This window comes from Octopus sinensis, linkage group LG29, assembly GCF_006345805.1.
Source record: "Octopus sinensis linkage group LG29, ASM634580v1, whole genome shotgun sequence".
Lineage (NCBI taxonomy): Eukaryota > Metazoa > Mollusca > Cephalopoda > Octopoda > Octopodidae > Octopus > Octopus sinensis.
In genome coordinates this window covers 904,823-922,322 of record NC_043025.1, presented here as the reverse complement: position 1 = coordinate 922,322, position 17,500 = coordinate 904,823, and the positions used below count along the sequence as shown (strand labels likewise).

The window sequence follows — 17,500 nt, the reverse complement described above, 5'->3', positions numbered from 1 at the left end:
ATTGTGTCACCAAAACAGATAAAATAACCTTTAAAGTTCAATACCTGAACTTCAAATTCTACTATCCAACATATACAAAACGCAATATCCCATACAACCTAGCCGAGAAAATGTGTACGTTTGTGGAGGATGTGAGAATCAGAGACAAAAGCCTAACAAAACTAAAAGAATCTCTACCCAAGCAAAAATATCCCTCTCTACTCATAGAAAATGGTGTACAGCTTGATATAGAAATACCCATACAAGAACTTAGGGCCACCCGAGGAAGAGGAAGACGAGAACAGATCATACCAGTTATAGTGGCACACAACCCATGTTACCGGAATACCTTAAGCATTGCAAATCAAACTTGCCGATCATTATTCAAAGTATGAATTAGAAGATATAATCACGGATGGAGTAATGGCTCTAAGTAAAAGACAGTGAAAGACTTGAAACATTTAATAAAGGCAAAGTGTGATCTTAGCAACAATACGAATCATTCATTGTGTCTAAGTACAATGATAATCGATGTGGGACATGTCAGTTCATACATATCGGTCAATATTGGAACAAAAATAACGGAAGAATATTTGCAAATGTAAATATGAACTGCAAAAGCAGAAATTTAATTTACTGCATCAAATGCCAGAATTCTGAAGAGATATACGTTGGCCAGACTTGGAATGCACTAGTGGAACGGTCACGTGTGCTCCAACAGTAAATAAGAGATCCTGATGTCGGCCAGATGATCCCTTTAACCGACCACTGGCAACTTGTGGTCTACACAACTGAAGACAAGGCGAGAGAAACGTTAGAGAGAAAAATTTATTGATAAACTGAAACCATTTTTAAATGGGCAAAACTAATAATAGTTATAGTAACGGTGATGACTGGAATGATGATGATGATGATGATTATGATGATGATGATAATAAATAATAATAATAATAATAATAATAAATTAATGATGATGATGATGATGATAATATAATAATAATAATAATATAATGATGATGATGATGATGATAATAATATAATAATAATGATTAATAATAATAATAATGATGATGATAATAATATGAATAATAATATGATGTGATGATATAATATAATAATAATGATAATAATATGATAATATATAATAATAAGATAATAATAATAATAATATAATAATAATAAGTAATAATAATAATAATAATAATAATAATATGATAATAATAATAATAATAATAATATAATAATGATAATAATAATAATAATAATAATGATATTAATGATAATAATAATAATGATATAATAATAAATAATAATGATAAAATGATAATATAATAATATGATAATAATAATAATGATGATAATAATAATAATAATAATGATATAATAATAATAATGATAATAATAATAATAATGTAATGATAATAATAATAATAATATATAATAATGATAATAATGATATAATAATAATAATAATAATAATAATAATAATAATATATATAATGTATAATAAATAATATATGATGATATAATAATAATAATGATAATAATAATAATAATATATAATAATAAGAGTAATATAATAATAATATAATAATAATAATAATAATGATATAATGATAATATAATAATGATAATAATAATAATAAATAATAATAATAATAATATAATATAATATAATAATAATAATAATAATGATATTAATAATAATAATGATTATAATAATAATAATAATGATAATAATGATAATAATAATAATAATGATAATAATAATAATGATGATATATAATAATAATGATAATAATAATAATAATATATGATAATAATAATAATAATAATAATGATAATAATGATAATAATAATATATATAATAATGATAATAATAATAATAATAATAATATGATAATAATAAAATAATAATAATGATAATAATAATAATAATGATAATAATAATGATAATATTAATAATAATAATAATAATAATGATAATAATGATAATAATAATAATATAATAATAATATAATAATAATAATGATAATAATAATAATAATGATAATAATAATATAATAATAATAATATATAATAATAATAATAATAATAATAATAATGATAATATTAATAATAATAATAATAATAATAATAATAATAATAATAATGAAATAATAATGATAATAATAATAACAAGACACCGGGGACGTTTAAGATGTAAGAAGAAAATACAGAGCTCCGAAATATATCCACAAGCATCGAAAACAAGGACACCCTATGGAGCCAAAGATTTACTAACAAAGAATTGGACTATATCCGAGTAAGTAATACGAATTGAAATTTATTACTATTTTCGAACGAAATGATGTATTTTGACTCGATATTATCTCCACCTCTAACACAACACATGTAAACATGCGTGGAACAACAGGATCACCCCCGACCTCAAACACCATGTACAAAGGAACTACGAAGAAATTAAATGCCACCGATACTCTTCAACCCAAGAATAACAATCGAGCGGTACGTACATTAAACCTACAACAAAAAATGTACGAAAAACTACACGTGCGAAATAATGTGACAACAGAAATAACGGACCGGTACCCTACGAAATGACGACCGTCAAAATAATGGGCCGGACGTTGTACCTCATGTCCCGCAATTAAAACCCAAAAGACGTAAATAGACACGTGAGGAATACATTTCTATCTTACACGCATACTTAACAACAATGCTCTACCCCACAATGAAAATACAACAACACATACATATAAAATATGGAAGGAAAATATAGAGATATAGACTTGGATACAGCAATGAACCCTAATAAATTAGCTAACGTACGAAGATACATTCTCAAAGCCAAAAAAATATCAGAAATAGAAATAGAACATTTAAAAGAAAAAATACACCAGGAAAATGTAGATAGAAGCCACACACAATGCCCAATAATATAAACACTGAAACTGTAAAACACGAAGACAAACGCAACATTCCCACAAACACAATGTAAACAACGAAGGGGAGCCTAATGATTATGATAATAAAAAATAAAATAATCAAAGAACTAAAAACCACAGAGCTCAAAATGGACCACTGACCATACCTCCCAAGAATAAAAATAAACGCAATAACAACACCATTATAACAACATAAACCTAGCCGTCACTGAACTAGCCACTGAACAAAAAAAAGTGATATCACTGAACGAAATGACTTGATATACGCAGCAGCCACTGCAGCCACAAAAGAAGCTGGATACTCACCCAACCCGCCCAAACAGGAGTACCACCACCCAAACAAACCCTGTGGATAAATAACATCCAAAACAAAATTTAAAAAAATTAGAAAAGACCTGTCGATTCTTAATGAAATCAGCAAACAAGCAACGCTACTGAGCAACAAAAAGAGAACAAAATGCTCCGCAAATATAACATCCCAGAAAAAGATTTGCCGGAGATAAAAGAAAAGCTGAAGCAAGATATCCTTGCCAAAGCTCAAGGATCCGCCGATACGAGAAACGCCAACGCTTCTTTGAACAGAACAAAAAGTTCAACTCCGACCCCAAAAAGTTCTACCAAGAACTGGGCAAAAATAAAATAGAAGTCACTGCAGCACCAACGGCAGAAGAATTGGAAGAATTCTGAAGAATATGGTCGGCGAACGAACAGCCAAAGAAAAGGAGTATGAAAATAAACAAACTCGGCATCTGAACAACTTTGGACCCCATAACAACTGAAGAGGTCACCCAGGCACTGCAAAACCTAAGCAACTGGAAGGCACCTGGGCATGACAAGATCCCCAACTTCTGGTTGAAATATCTAACAGGATGCACAAAAAGCTGGCTGAAAACTTTAACAGCATACTAGCAGAGCCAGAGACAATGCCTGAATGGCTCACGAAGGGAAAACCATCTTAATTCCCAAATCAAATGAAACAACAAAACCAGAAAACTACAGACCAATAACCTGCCTCCCTACTATGTTCAAGGCATTTACTGCAGTGATATCGCAAAGGCTGAACAAGCACCTGGACGAAAACAAACTGTTCCCAGAAGAGCAGAAAGGATGCCGCAAGGGCTCATATGGCTGTAAAGATCAACTAATGATTAATAACTGAAAACAGCCACAGAAAGAAGAAAGGCCTCAGTATGGCCTGGATTGACTACAAAAAGGCGTTTGATAGCATCCCCCACACATGGATCCTTGAAACACTAACCATTAACAAAGTAGCACCAACAATCATAAAATTCATAGAGCACTCTATGAATAAATGGCAAACAGTCCTACACCTCCAAACAAAAGAGGGACTCATGAAAACCAAAAGACATCCCCATTAGAAGAGGAATATTCCAGGGAGACACGCTCTCTCCACTCCTTTTCTCTTGGCACTGTCACCTCTATCTGATATGCTAATAGAACTGGATGCGGAATAAATGTTACGGCAAACGATCAGCCACCTTTTATATATGGATGACCTAAAACTATACGCTGCAAATGACAACCGCTGGAAACACTATTAAGACAGTTCATGGATTTACCAAAGAAATAGATATGAAATTTGGATTAGAAAAATGCGCCAAAGTAACCATGAAAGAGGAAAACTAGTTAAGAGTAACAACATCACACTAGATAAAACCAATGAAATAAAAGAATTAGACCAAAGCCAAACTTACAAATACTTAGGAATCCATGAACTAGATAAGACACAACACACACACAATGAAAGAGAAAATAAAAAAAGAATATTATAGACGAGTTAGATCAATACTGAAAACAGAGCTCAATGCTAAAAAACAAGATAATAGGTATCAACACTTTAGCTGTCCCAGTTATAAGTTACAGCTACAATATCCTTAACTGGACACGAAATGAACTGTCCCAAATAGATAGGAAAACAAGAAAATACTGACAGGATCTAGGATGCATCACCCAAAATCTGACATAGAAAGACTATATATACAACGTATAGAAGGTGGTAGAGGCCTTATACATCTGGAAAACTACTATAAATAACCACCATAGGACTGCAAAAATACCTACTTCAGAAGGAAGGAAAACTGATCCAGATAGCAGCAAAACACGAGCAAAACAAAAACTGTTCTCAGTATTTAAGGAAGCTGACAAATACAAACAAGAAAATCATACCACCTAATAAACACAAGAGAAGAAGAAGAGAGAATGATAAGAAACAACAAAAGCTATAAAACAAATGAAATCCAACTAAAAATAGAACAGCAACGAGCCATGATAAACGATGGCAGAAAACCCCTTCATGGTAAATACTGCACTAAACTAAACGCAAAAGAAATAGACAAAGAAAAATCCCAGCAATGGTTGAGAAGCTCAGGACTCAAGCAGAACAGAGGGATTTTTAATTGCAGCACAGGACCAAAGCCTCCCCCCAGAAATTACCAAAAACTGTAATGAAAGAAATATTACAAGTAACTGCAGAATATGTGGAGATGGACAAGAAACAATAAATCATATTATCTCTAGCTGCCCAGTCCTGGCTAAGAAGGAATAATTCACAGACATGACAGAGTTGGAACCTACATACATTGGAAGCTTGCCAACATTATGGAATAACAACAGAAAAAGATGGTATAGGCACACACCAGAAAAGGTCACAGAAACGAGAAAGCAACCATACTCTGGGATATGCCGATACACACAGATAGAGCAATTAAGGCCAACAGACCAGATATATTTGTCAGAGATCATGAAGAAAAAAATGCTTTCTAATTGATGTATCAATACCGGCAGATGACAACGTGTCTCTAAAAGAAATGGAGAAACTCTCAAAATACAAAGACCTGGAAATAGAGGTAACTAGAATGTGGAACCTGAAACAGAAACAATTCCTATCATAGTAGGTGCATTAGGCATGATAAAAAAATATCAGACAAATACATAACAAAAACACCAGGACTTACAAACACATATAACATACAGAAATTGCACTACTAGGCACTGCACACATCCTACGCAGAACACTTTCCATACAATAACCATCAGAGCATCACAACAAATCACAGCACATACCCAGGCACACAGAGCTGCGCTCGGTAGTGAAGTGAAAGCACGCTAAAAAAATAAAACTACTGAATAATATAATAATAATAATATTAATAATATGATAACTTCTACTAAGGCAGAAGGCTGAATTTGGAGAAGGATGATTAGTCAATTACAATGACCCCAGTGTCTTCACTGATAGTTAATTTATTGACCCCTGAAAGGATTAAAGGCAAAGTCTACCTTGGTGAATTTTGAACTCAGAACATAAAGGTGAATAAAATGTTGCTAAGCATTTTGTCCAATGTGCTAATGTTTCTGCCACTTGCCGCCATAATGATGATGATGATGATGATGATGATGATGAAGATAAAAACAATTTTGGTAAAGGGAATATATAGTCCATTATCAACCCCAGTACTCAACTGGTACCTATTTTACTGACCCTAACAGGATGAAAGGCAAAGTCAGCTTCATGGTAATCAGAATTTGGAATGTAAAGTCAGAAGAATGCTACTAAGCGTTTTGCCTGATGTGCTCACATTTCCGTCCCTTAACAACAATAACACAACAATACTAATAATAAAATGTGCTGTTTAGCACTTGGTCAACCCTGACTGCGCAGGCCTGAGATCAAAAGCATTCTAGCTGTGACCATCCTGTCTTTTTCCTATTTGCAATGACCATATAACCACGTTGTTCACATGTCCTTGTTTTAAGATACGAGGCAGATGTGGCTGCTACATCTAACAGACCTAACCACCACATACACGATCTCTCATTGGTTCTTTATTAGCTTGTGCAAATAAATAGACAGGAACAGTTTGACAGGACCCTGCTTAGATTTTCAGTAGACGCATCAGATAGCATTTTTATCTGATGTACTTACTACTACCACAGATAACTGTGGTTGTTCAATAGGATTGAGTATTGGGTATATCTATTGATGAGGGGGTCTATTCATATCCATTCCCTGTCTTCAGTCATCATATGTTGTCAGAATCATAAGGATGCCTTCCTCACACTCATATTTGGGTATTTTAAACATGATGTAGCTAACCCCTCTCTCTGTCAAACCACAGTGGAAATCTTTCAAAGAAAAAGAGAGAAAGAGAGAGAGAGAGGGGGGGGAGAGAGAGAGAGAGAATGAGAGAGTGCAAAATATAATGATGCATTCCTTTCAGTACCTGATGTTGTATTGAAAGAATGAAAAAGCAAAGTTGGCGTTGATGGGATTTGAACTCAGGGCACAGAATGCCAGAATGACTACTTCAATACATTCTAAGCAATCCGCTAAAAATCCTGTCGAATCCCCAAGTAACAACTGGCAGGTATTTAATGCATGGAACATGCTTGGATGGAGTTGAAAGGCAAGGGGAGGTAATCCCTGTTTTTCTTTACCAGTGAGTGTTGCTAATTAAACCATCACCCATGTTGCTAATTGCACTTTAATTAGCAGATCGTTCGCAGTCATTATCTCCTGTGTTAACATTTCCTTTATTTACATTTGACAGCAGTTCATTATAAAAAATCTATTTGAAATGTCTCATCTTGTCATCGGTTTCTACTATTTGGTTATTAATAACCAAATTTTGAATATGTTTTCATAATGATGCCTTTAATGGACTTATGTCTGCAAGTTTATTTGAAGTATGATAATTTTTTTTGTTTTTATTCCAGTTTGTGAATTTGTTTCATATTAAAATTTTGCATGAAGTCACTACGTTTTACCCCCTAATACATTTTGTTTGATTTTTAAATTTAAAAATTTAAAACAAGATAAAAGAAAAGAAAACAGTTTTCATTAGGAGCAGTGTTTATATTTTTTTAATATAAAATGAGAAATTTAAAAGCAAATATTTGAACAGCATTGTTAATAACAACAACATTGTGTAATTCCTTCTGTCAAATATAATTCTTCAGAAAAGAACAAGCATTATCAATGTCTTCTGTTTTTAATTGAATTATTTCTTCTCAATTCAATTTAGCTGTTTTCAAATTATTTCAGAGATTGCACTTGTGTAGATAATGCAACACTTAAGGGACATTGATAATTGAACAAGACAAGTTTACATGTTTTCAGTTAATAATCTCATTACTTAATTTCAACAGGAATAATCCTTTACAAGAGTCTTCCCCATGACCACCACCTCTCCTCCCGCTCATCCTTCCACACCTTCTCTTCAGGCTAAAGAATTATTCTCAATTTTCAGTTTTCCCGGAAGCAAACGAATGTATCTGCCAATAATTTCCCAAACATATTTTTGATATTGTTGAGCAAACAGACAACTGACTAAAATCATTATTATTATTATTATTATATAACATATTGAATTCTTCAGGCTGGAATTACCTATAAAAGATATTTATATTGGAGTAATAGAGTGGATGCGGATGTGGATTACTGATGAAGTAATTTTAATTACACAAGACCCGGCAGGACAAGTGAGACCATAACCCGTGGCCTCTACACGGGATGTAGCCAGTCCACTTATGCATACCGCTCCTTCTTGGGACACAAAACTCTACTTGTGAAGACCTGTTGAGGCAAGTGAGAATCGTAATCTATCAGCATCAATGGAAATTGCAGCTGTGATACTAGTGCCGGTGGCACGTAAGAGAACCATCCGAACGTGGCTGTTGCCAGCGCCGCCCTGACTGGCCTCATGCCGGTGGCACGTAAAAAGCACCATCCGTTCGTGGCCGTTTGCCAGACTCACCTGGCCCCCGTGCCGGTGGCACGTAAAAAGCACCATCCAATCGTGGCCGTTTGCCAGACGGGTCTGGCACCTGTGCCGGTGGCACGTAAAAAGCACCCACTACACTCAAGGTGGTTTGGCGTTAGGAAGGGCATCCAGCCGTAGAAACATTGCCAGATCAGACTGGGCCTGCTGGCTTCCCAGACCCCAGTTGAACCGTCCAACCCATGCCAGCATGGAAAGCGGACGCTAAACGATGATGATGATTATGAATTTTATGAGTTCAAATAAACAAAAGACACTGGAACGCCATCCTTCTCCACCGCCATTAATACAAAGATAATGAAGAACATAATCCAACCAACATCTATTTCACAAAGACACAAATATTAAAGTAAACAATATCCTCGAAAAAAAATTTTCTTTTTTTTTTTTTTTTTTGTTTTTCAAAGAATTTCATTCTCGTTGCTTTCTTTGAAATGTACAGTCCAGTTTTCCTTATTCTTGTTCCAAACAATTCCGTCAATTTCTCGACTCTCTCTCTCTCCAACAGTACTGCTCTTTCCTCGCTACCAAACACCTCTTCATCCAGTCTTACTCTTATTAAATTCTTCACCTTTGCAATCTTTTCCTCAATTCACACAATCTTATCGTAAATTATCATCATTCAGTCGGCTGCTTTCTTTGCCTCACATATTCCATTCTCCTCCTTACTTCCCCTTTCCACTCCTCATATTTCTCCTCTTTGTCTATTTCTTCTCTCCTTCTTGTTGTTGGCTCTGGGGTTCGATTTTCACTCGTCTCTTTTCTCTACTAATTTTTTCTCTTGTACTTTTACCGCTTTTTTCTTCTTTTTCAGTTTTGGGCGGTGACTCCGCACTTGTTCTTTTTCTGCCCCCTATTTCCTCCTCCTTTTCCTCCACCACTATTACTTCCTCTACCTCTGCTTAGTTCTCCGTTCTTTCCTCGTCTCTGGGGACACCTTGCCTTCATGTGTCCTCTTGTACCGCAATTATAACATATTGGAGGCTTCCCCTTCACCACAATTCTCAACCGGGTGTCATCAGGGAGCACCAACTCCTCTGCTATCTTGTGCAAGTCAGGCAGGGTTATATGGACCAATATTTCCAGTCTATATCCCCATCAGTTTATCTCAGCAAATTTTGCCACCTTGATAATCTTGGTCTCCTCCTCACAGTTGTACAGGATAGCTTCCAACAGCCATTCCTCCTCTATTTTGGGTGGCACTCTCCCTATCTGTACTCTTGTCACTCTTTTACCACATTAGGTTGGCAAAAGTGCCCACCTGGCTGATCTCAACAGCATCGTGGAGTACTTTTTCGTTTCCTCCTCATTCACGAAGTGAACCTCCACCGTGCCGTACTTCCTTCCCCGAGTATAAAACGTCGTTACTCTACTCTCCTTCACTTCGCTCAGGCATTCCTCTGCTACTTCCACTCTTTTGTTTCTTCTACATCCAGCATTCTGTATATTATTATTTTCCTCTCTGCTCTTTCCATCGCTTCTCCCGGGGGTATCAGCCTAAGGCAGTCTCCCTCTTTTTTAAATAATCCTTGTACTTTCCGAAATCCTTCTGCTCCAATACCAATTCTTTCAATCGCAGAATGTCAGCTGGCAGGCTTTTGCCCGCCACCGCGGCGTAACTGCCTATTCGTTGTTCCTCTATTTCACCCAAAAATGGGGAAGAAAAAGAAACAACATTAACAACAATTAACAAATCTCAAATATATAACTGTATCCAAAGTACAACAATGCACAACTCGCATCGACAATGCTATTCAAATTTTCTAACACCCACAAAAGAAAAACAACATTATTTCATTACTTAAACATGCAATTGGTTGTCGTTAATAGAAATTCAAACGCGCCGGTTTCAAATTCCCGTAAGCTATACAATTTTTACAACAACCATTTTTATTTCTATACCCTTTCAAAGAGTAGATGAAAACCTATGGTTGCAGAAGGGATCACCTCAGCAAATTTAAAGTTTTGGGCCCAAAAAACTTAAGGATGGAAGGGATTCCTTAACACATAGCTTATACTTATTTATATTTATTCTGAAGTAAGGGTCCCTCAAAAAACAGACCATTCCAAAGAATATCTTTTCTCATTACTCTTTAAACCATGTATATAGAGGCAAGTGTAGTAGAATTAAAGTATTTTTCATTCGAAAACAAATTCATGTGGGCCCTATGCCTACTGTACTGCCTTTATAAATTTATCTAAATTACCCTCCTCTTTAGCAACGCATGACTAATCTAAAAGTTAAACCCAGCAAGACTAGTTCAAATTTTCTGACACCCCGCCACCAAAAAAACGAATTATTTTATTGCTAATCATGCAGGTGGTCGTTGTTAATAGAAATCCAAACCGTATTAAACATACACATATACACATATATTTGTATATACATATATATATACCATACACACACACCTATATTTGTATTAGCCGAGTCGAGCCGAGCCGAGCCGAGCCGAGTCGAGCCGAGCCGAGCCGAGCCGACCGAGCCGATGGCCGAGCCGAGCCGAGCTCCCCCATAGCGCTCATTGGGGGGTCGTAGCCTTGGACAGTGAGCCTCACAGGTCTTCGCAAGCAGAGTTTAGTGTCCAATGAAGGAAAGGTACGCATAAGTAGGCTGGTTACACCCGCTGGCATAGGCCATGAGGTTATGGTCTCACTTGGCTTGTAACCCATAAAGCCCTCAATGACTCAACAGAGCTCAGAAACACGTCCTCCTCCGCCACGTCACCTTCAACACCATGGAGTTATCTAAACTAATACAAACCCTGAATTAATTAGTCATGGTTCTAAACACGGAATGCTCACACCGAACCTGATCATGTCAAGACTACATCACTCACTTCTGACATTTCCTTTTATTTTTTAACTGGTTCCAATCAGACTGTGGCCACACTGGAGCACTGATTTCAGAGTTTTATTTGATTTTATTCAGACTTGTACTTCTGTACTTTCACTGGTGGTGTTGGTGATGGCAGTGGCGGAAGTTTGACCAAAACCCCTCAGATACCAAAAGATAAGTTCATTAAAAAGACAAACAATAAAAAAAAAACAGTAAAGAACAATAAAGTTGAAAAGCTTTTTTCTTTCTTTCGAAATGGTTTCTCATTCGATGGTTGATGTGCGATGAAAGGAGACTGAATGAATTTGTTAACTTTTAGTCATGGTTTGGGGCCAAGTTTATTAATTTGCATCTCTTAATGCTAATTAATTATTAGAAGCCATGAGTGCAGGTGTGGTTTTGTGGTTGGGAAGTTGGCTTCCCACTCATATGATCCTGGGTTCAGTCCCACTGTTTGGCACCTTGGGCAAGTGTCTTCTACTACATCCCCAGACCAAGCACAGCCTTGGGAGTGGATTTGGTAGACAGAAACTGAAAGAAGGTGGCGTGTTGGCAGAAACGTTAGCATGCTTTGTGGTATTTCATCTGCCGCTACGTTCTGTGTTCAAATTCCACCGTGGTCGCCATTGCCTGAAGGCAAAACTGCACCAGGAATGGGTTTCAATTCCTATATATATGCCTTTTATCTTTTACTTTAGTCATTTGACTGCAGCTATGCTGGGGCATATGGAATATGAAAGAGAGTGATAAGAAGGGTTTTAGTCAAACAATTGTTTTTAAGGTCTGGTACTTATTCTATTGGTCTCCTTTGCACCAAACCTCAAAGTTATGGGGAATATAAACACACCAACACTGGTTGTCAACTGGCGGTAAAGAGACTTGCTTTAACAAAAGGTGAGGGGCGCCTCACTCCCAGTGGTCTTTCAGCACGCCGGACACCATCCCGGAATTTCTGCGTACCCGTGCTAACATTTATTGGATGGCCGTTGACTCTCAGAGGTCCTCCGCCCTTTGACGGTTTTTTTTTCATCCCGCAGGGTGTCCAATAAACACCCTCCTCACCAAGCAAGCTTGTATTGGGTTACATGTTACCAATAGCACTCGAAAGGACCTGACTGCTACGTACATATGAACTAACTGTTCATGATATATATCGAAAAATCACTAGTCAAACGAAAAAATCAAAAATTAATTCACTTACCTTCGAGTCCAAAATAACTTTCAAGAGATTCTTCAGAGAAATTGAAAATTTAAAAACAACTGAAAAAGTCATCGTTTTTTCCACTGTTTTTCATTTAAAGATGGCTTTCGTTACAACATCCTAAAGACAATGCCTAAGCCCATTCTACGGCAAAAAACAACTTAACTAAACTATTCTTAACCTTTTGTACTTTTTGGTCAGAAACATTTTGGAGCTAAAGTGAACAATCATCAAGATATCGACCTCTATCGATGTTTGGGAACTGATCTGCCATTTCCGAAAGTATATATATTCAGACCAAATCAGCTACTTGTGCTGAAGCAGATCTTCCCATCGTGACATCAAAACAATCGGGTGTGTCTTTATGGGCCCCCCCCCACATATATATATATATATACGCGCATACGTTCATGAATACACACACACCATATATATATATTATATATATATACGCGCATACGTTCATGAATACCCACAACACACACACAACACACACATATATATATATATACGCGCATACGTTCATGAATATACACACACACCAAAACACCGCACACACACACCACACCCACTATATATATATATATATATATATATTATATATATATATATATATATATATAATATTACGCGCATACGTTCATGAATACACACACACACACACACACACACACACATATATATATATATATATATCTCAGGGGGCGATTCCAGGTCATCAGCGTCACACGGGCTCATCACAGTCTTCGTATAAGACACATTTTACTCGAAGAATTTCACGTTTTCCCGCTTTATTTCTAGCCCCAAATGGCTTATTTTTTTTACATCTAACACTGTCTTTCTCTCCTTTCTAAGTTAAAGATTAAAATAAAGCAACCCTGCAAAACACAACTGATCTTTGCGCACAGATGCACAGAGTAAGAGCAATGAATTACGACAGGGGAGTGCACAAGCAAACATCAGCGATCTGACTGTCGCTTGTAATCTTGACAAGAGATGCCAGTTTGTCTTTTACACCTACCAGGCTCGTTCCTATTAGCCCGTTGCTGGATAAATTTTCGTTCCGGATCTTTCTGTTTGAACGGCAGTTTTTTAAAGTAATTTCCACGTAACTAAACACTTTTAAAACTTCGTATACTGGTAGAATGTGTTTATAAAACATCTTTTTCTCTTGGCTTTATTGAGAAAATTCTATAGTATGTAAGATATTTGTTGTTTTTTTTCTACAATTTCTGCATTTCAAACAATCAATGACGTCTATTGAGGTAAAAAAAACATTCTGTGCCGTATGAATATGTCCCTCGTTAAGAAGAGATTGGGTTTATTTACATTTCTGAAGAAAAAAAGATACCCTTCCCCCACCCCTAATCCTAACCCTAACTAACCCTAAAACAGATTGAAAAGCAATAGATCGATTCTAGGGTCATATCTATGGGTGACAATTTCATATAACGTTCCTTTAAGAATATTACAGAACGGAAAGTTTTCATGGATTTGAATTAAATATTAATCTCTCAAAAATTTATAGTTTCAAGAAAATATTGTATTTGAATTAATTTTATTTTTACGATTATTGATAAGAACTCGGGCTGTAACTTCTGAGCCCGAGTCAGGCGCGTGTGAACGATGTCGAGAGAACGTCTACTACGAATGACATTTTTCTGACACAGACGGTGAACGAAAATAAACCAACAGCGACCAGGCTCATAAAAGGAGCCCAAGTTATTGGCTGCAATTACATACTTGAAGTCAGTGTTGGCAGAAAAAAATGCTTATAAATACACGTCCACCTTATTATATTTATATTCGGGCTAAGCTCGAATGGCCGAGTGCCGGAGTCGCCATAATATATATATATATATATAATCAATACAAGCAACAAGGATATCCAAGGTAGTGTAGTACAATCGTTTCATGCTACTCATTTAATTAAACAATGTAAGTATTACATCAGATTTAAAATGTAAAGCACACTTCAGCCACATATGGAACTTTTTAATTAAATTGACAATATTCATTTTTATACTTATTCCATTTAGACAGAGAGATAAATCTATCTATCTATCTATATATATATATAATGGCGGTGCTTCCAGCAGAATGGTGGTGCCCCAGCATGGTCACAGCTCGTGAGATGAAACTAGATAAATAAAATAAAATCATCATCATTGTTTAATGTCATTCTTCTCCATGCTAGCATGGGTTGGACGGTTCGACCGGGGATCTGGGAAGCCAGAAGGCTGCACCAGGCTCCAGTCTTATCTAGCAATGTTTCTACAGCTGGATGCCCTTCCTAACGCCAACCACTCCGTGAGTGTAGTAGGTGCTTTTTACGTGCCACCTGCACATGTGCCAGGCGAGAGTGGCAACGGCCACGGTCGGATTGGTGCATTTTACGTGCCACCGGCACGGAAGCCAGTCGAGGCGGTGCTGGCATCGGCCACGAGTCGGATAGTGCTTTTTACGTACCACCAGACCAGGGGTCCTGGCTGGTTCAATTGGATTTCGATTCGAATTGAATATATATAATATATATATAAAATATATATATATATGAGAGAAATGCTGGACATAACAAGCATCGGATGTGGCATGCAAGAAAGAAGTTTGCGCTGGTATAGTCATGTACTCCGGATGGATGAGGAGAGATGTGCGAAGAAGTGCCACTCCCAAACAGTTGAAGGAATCCGGGGTAGAAGTAGACCTAGGAAGACATGGAATGAGGTGATCAAGCTTGACTTCGAGCGTTGGGCCTCACAGAGGCAATGACGAAAGACCGAGACCTCTGGAGATATGCTGTGACAGCGAAGACACGACAAATAACGTGAGGCTGTTTCCCTGCACCAGCTTCACATAACAGCCCCAACCCATCGAAAATACCTTGGATCGCAGGACGGCCTACTGTGCTTACCTTGGATCGTAGGGTTACCTGCTGTGCTTGAGGAGACCTACTGAGTCAAGTACATCAACATCGAAATAAGATCAAATGGAAATTGTAGTTGTGATACCCGTGCCAGTGGCACATACAAACACCATCTCAACGAGGCTGATGCCACCGCCGTCTTGACTGGCTTCCGTGCTGGGGGCACATAAAAAGCAACAACCGATTGTGGCCATTGCCAGCCTCCTGGGGTACCTGTGCTGGTGGCACGAAAGAAGCGCCCTCTAAACTCAGAGTGGTTGGCGTTAGGAAGGGCATCCAGCTGTAGAGACAATACCTGATCAGATTGGAGCCTGGTGCAGCCTCCTGGCTTCCAGACGACGGTCGAACCGTCACCAACCCATGCTAGCATGGAAAACTGACGTTAAACGATGATGATATATATAATATATATATATATATATATATATTATGTATATGTGTATATATGTATATATATATTATATATATATATATATATATATATACACATACATTTCTGTGTGTATGTATGTGGTATGTATGTATGTATTATGTATGTATGTTCGGATGTGTGTGTGTATGTACGTATGTACGTAAGTATGTGTGTATGTATATATGTATTATGTATGTATTATGTATGCGTATATGTACGTATGTACGTCTGTATATACGTATGCATGTACGTATGTACGTATGTATGTATGTATGTGTATGTATGTACGTATGTACGTATGTATATACGTATGCATGTACGTATGTACGTATGTATGTATGTATGTATGTGTGTGTGTGTGTGCGTTCGTGTATTGTGGCTTTGTGTGTGTGTCCGTCGTTTACGTTTATCTCCATGTGACTTAGCGGTTCGCTGTAAAAGGCCAATAAAATCTACCAGACAAAAATGAGAAATAACTGGTGTCAATTTCTTGGATTAAAATTCTTCAATGCGGTGCCCCAGCGTGGCCGCAGTCTAATAACTGAGAAAAGTGAAAAACTACAAATTCCTTGGTAACACTTTAAACTAAGGGACGTAACTCTTGTACCTCCCACTGTGGCTTACTGCTAGAAATAGCAGCCAAAATGGTTTTAAACCAGATCCCAATGCTGGATCTTCAAGAACCAAATGAAGAGCAGAGTTTCAATCCTGGGATCATCCTGATTCCAAAAGGGTAGAATATGTCTATGTAGACTGAGGGACAGGGGTCACAGGCACAAGGGAATTTCGCTTTTATTAAGGCGCGAGCTGGCAGAAACGTTTGCACGCCGGGCGAAATGCTTAGCAGTATTTCGTCTGCCTTTACGTTCTGGGTTCAAATTCCGCCGAGGTCGACTTTGCCTTTCATCCTTTCGGGGTCCATTAAATAAGTACCAGTTACGCACTGGGGTCGATACAGACGACTTAATCCGTTTGTCTGTCCTTGTTTGTCCTCTCTGTGTTTAGCCCCTTGTGGGTAGTAAAGAAATAGGTATTTCGTCTGCCGTTAGGTTCTGAGTTCAAATTCCGCCGAGGTCGACTTTGCCTTTCATCCTTTCGGGGTCCATTAAATAAGTACCAGTTACGCACTGGGGTCGATACAGACGACTTAATCCGTTTGTCTGTCCTTGTTTGTCCTCTCTGTGTTTAGCCCCTTGTGGGTAGTAAAGAAATAGGTATTTCGTCTGCCGTTACGTTCTGAGTTCAAATTCCGCCGAGGTCGACTTTGCCTTTCATCCTTTCGGGGTCCATTAAATAAGTACCAGTTACGCACTGGGGTCGATATAGTCGACTTAATCCGTTTGTCTGTCCTTGTTTGTCCGTCTGTGTTTATCCCCTTATGGGTAGTAAAGAAATAG

General features: G+C 37.0%; 1 protein-coding gene across 2 annotated transcripts in view; it reads right to left on the bottom strand.

Annotated features, from left to right (window-relative positions):
* Positions 1-17,500, bottom strand: part of LOC115225961 — a 234,338-nt gene that overhangs the window by 112,462 nt on the left and 104,376 nt on the right. The window lies entirely within an intron of this gene.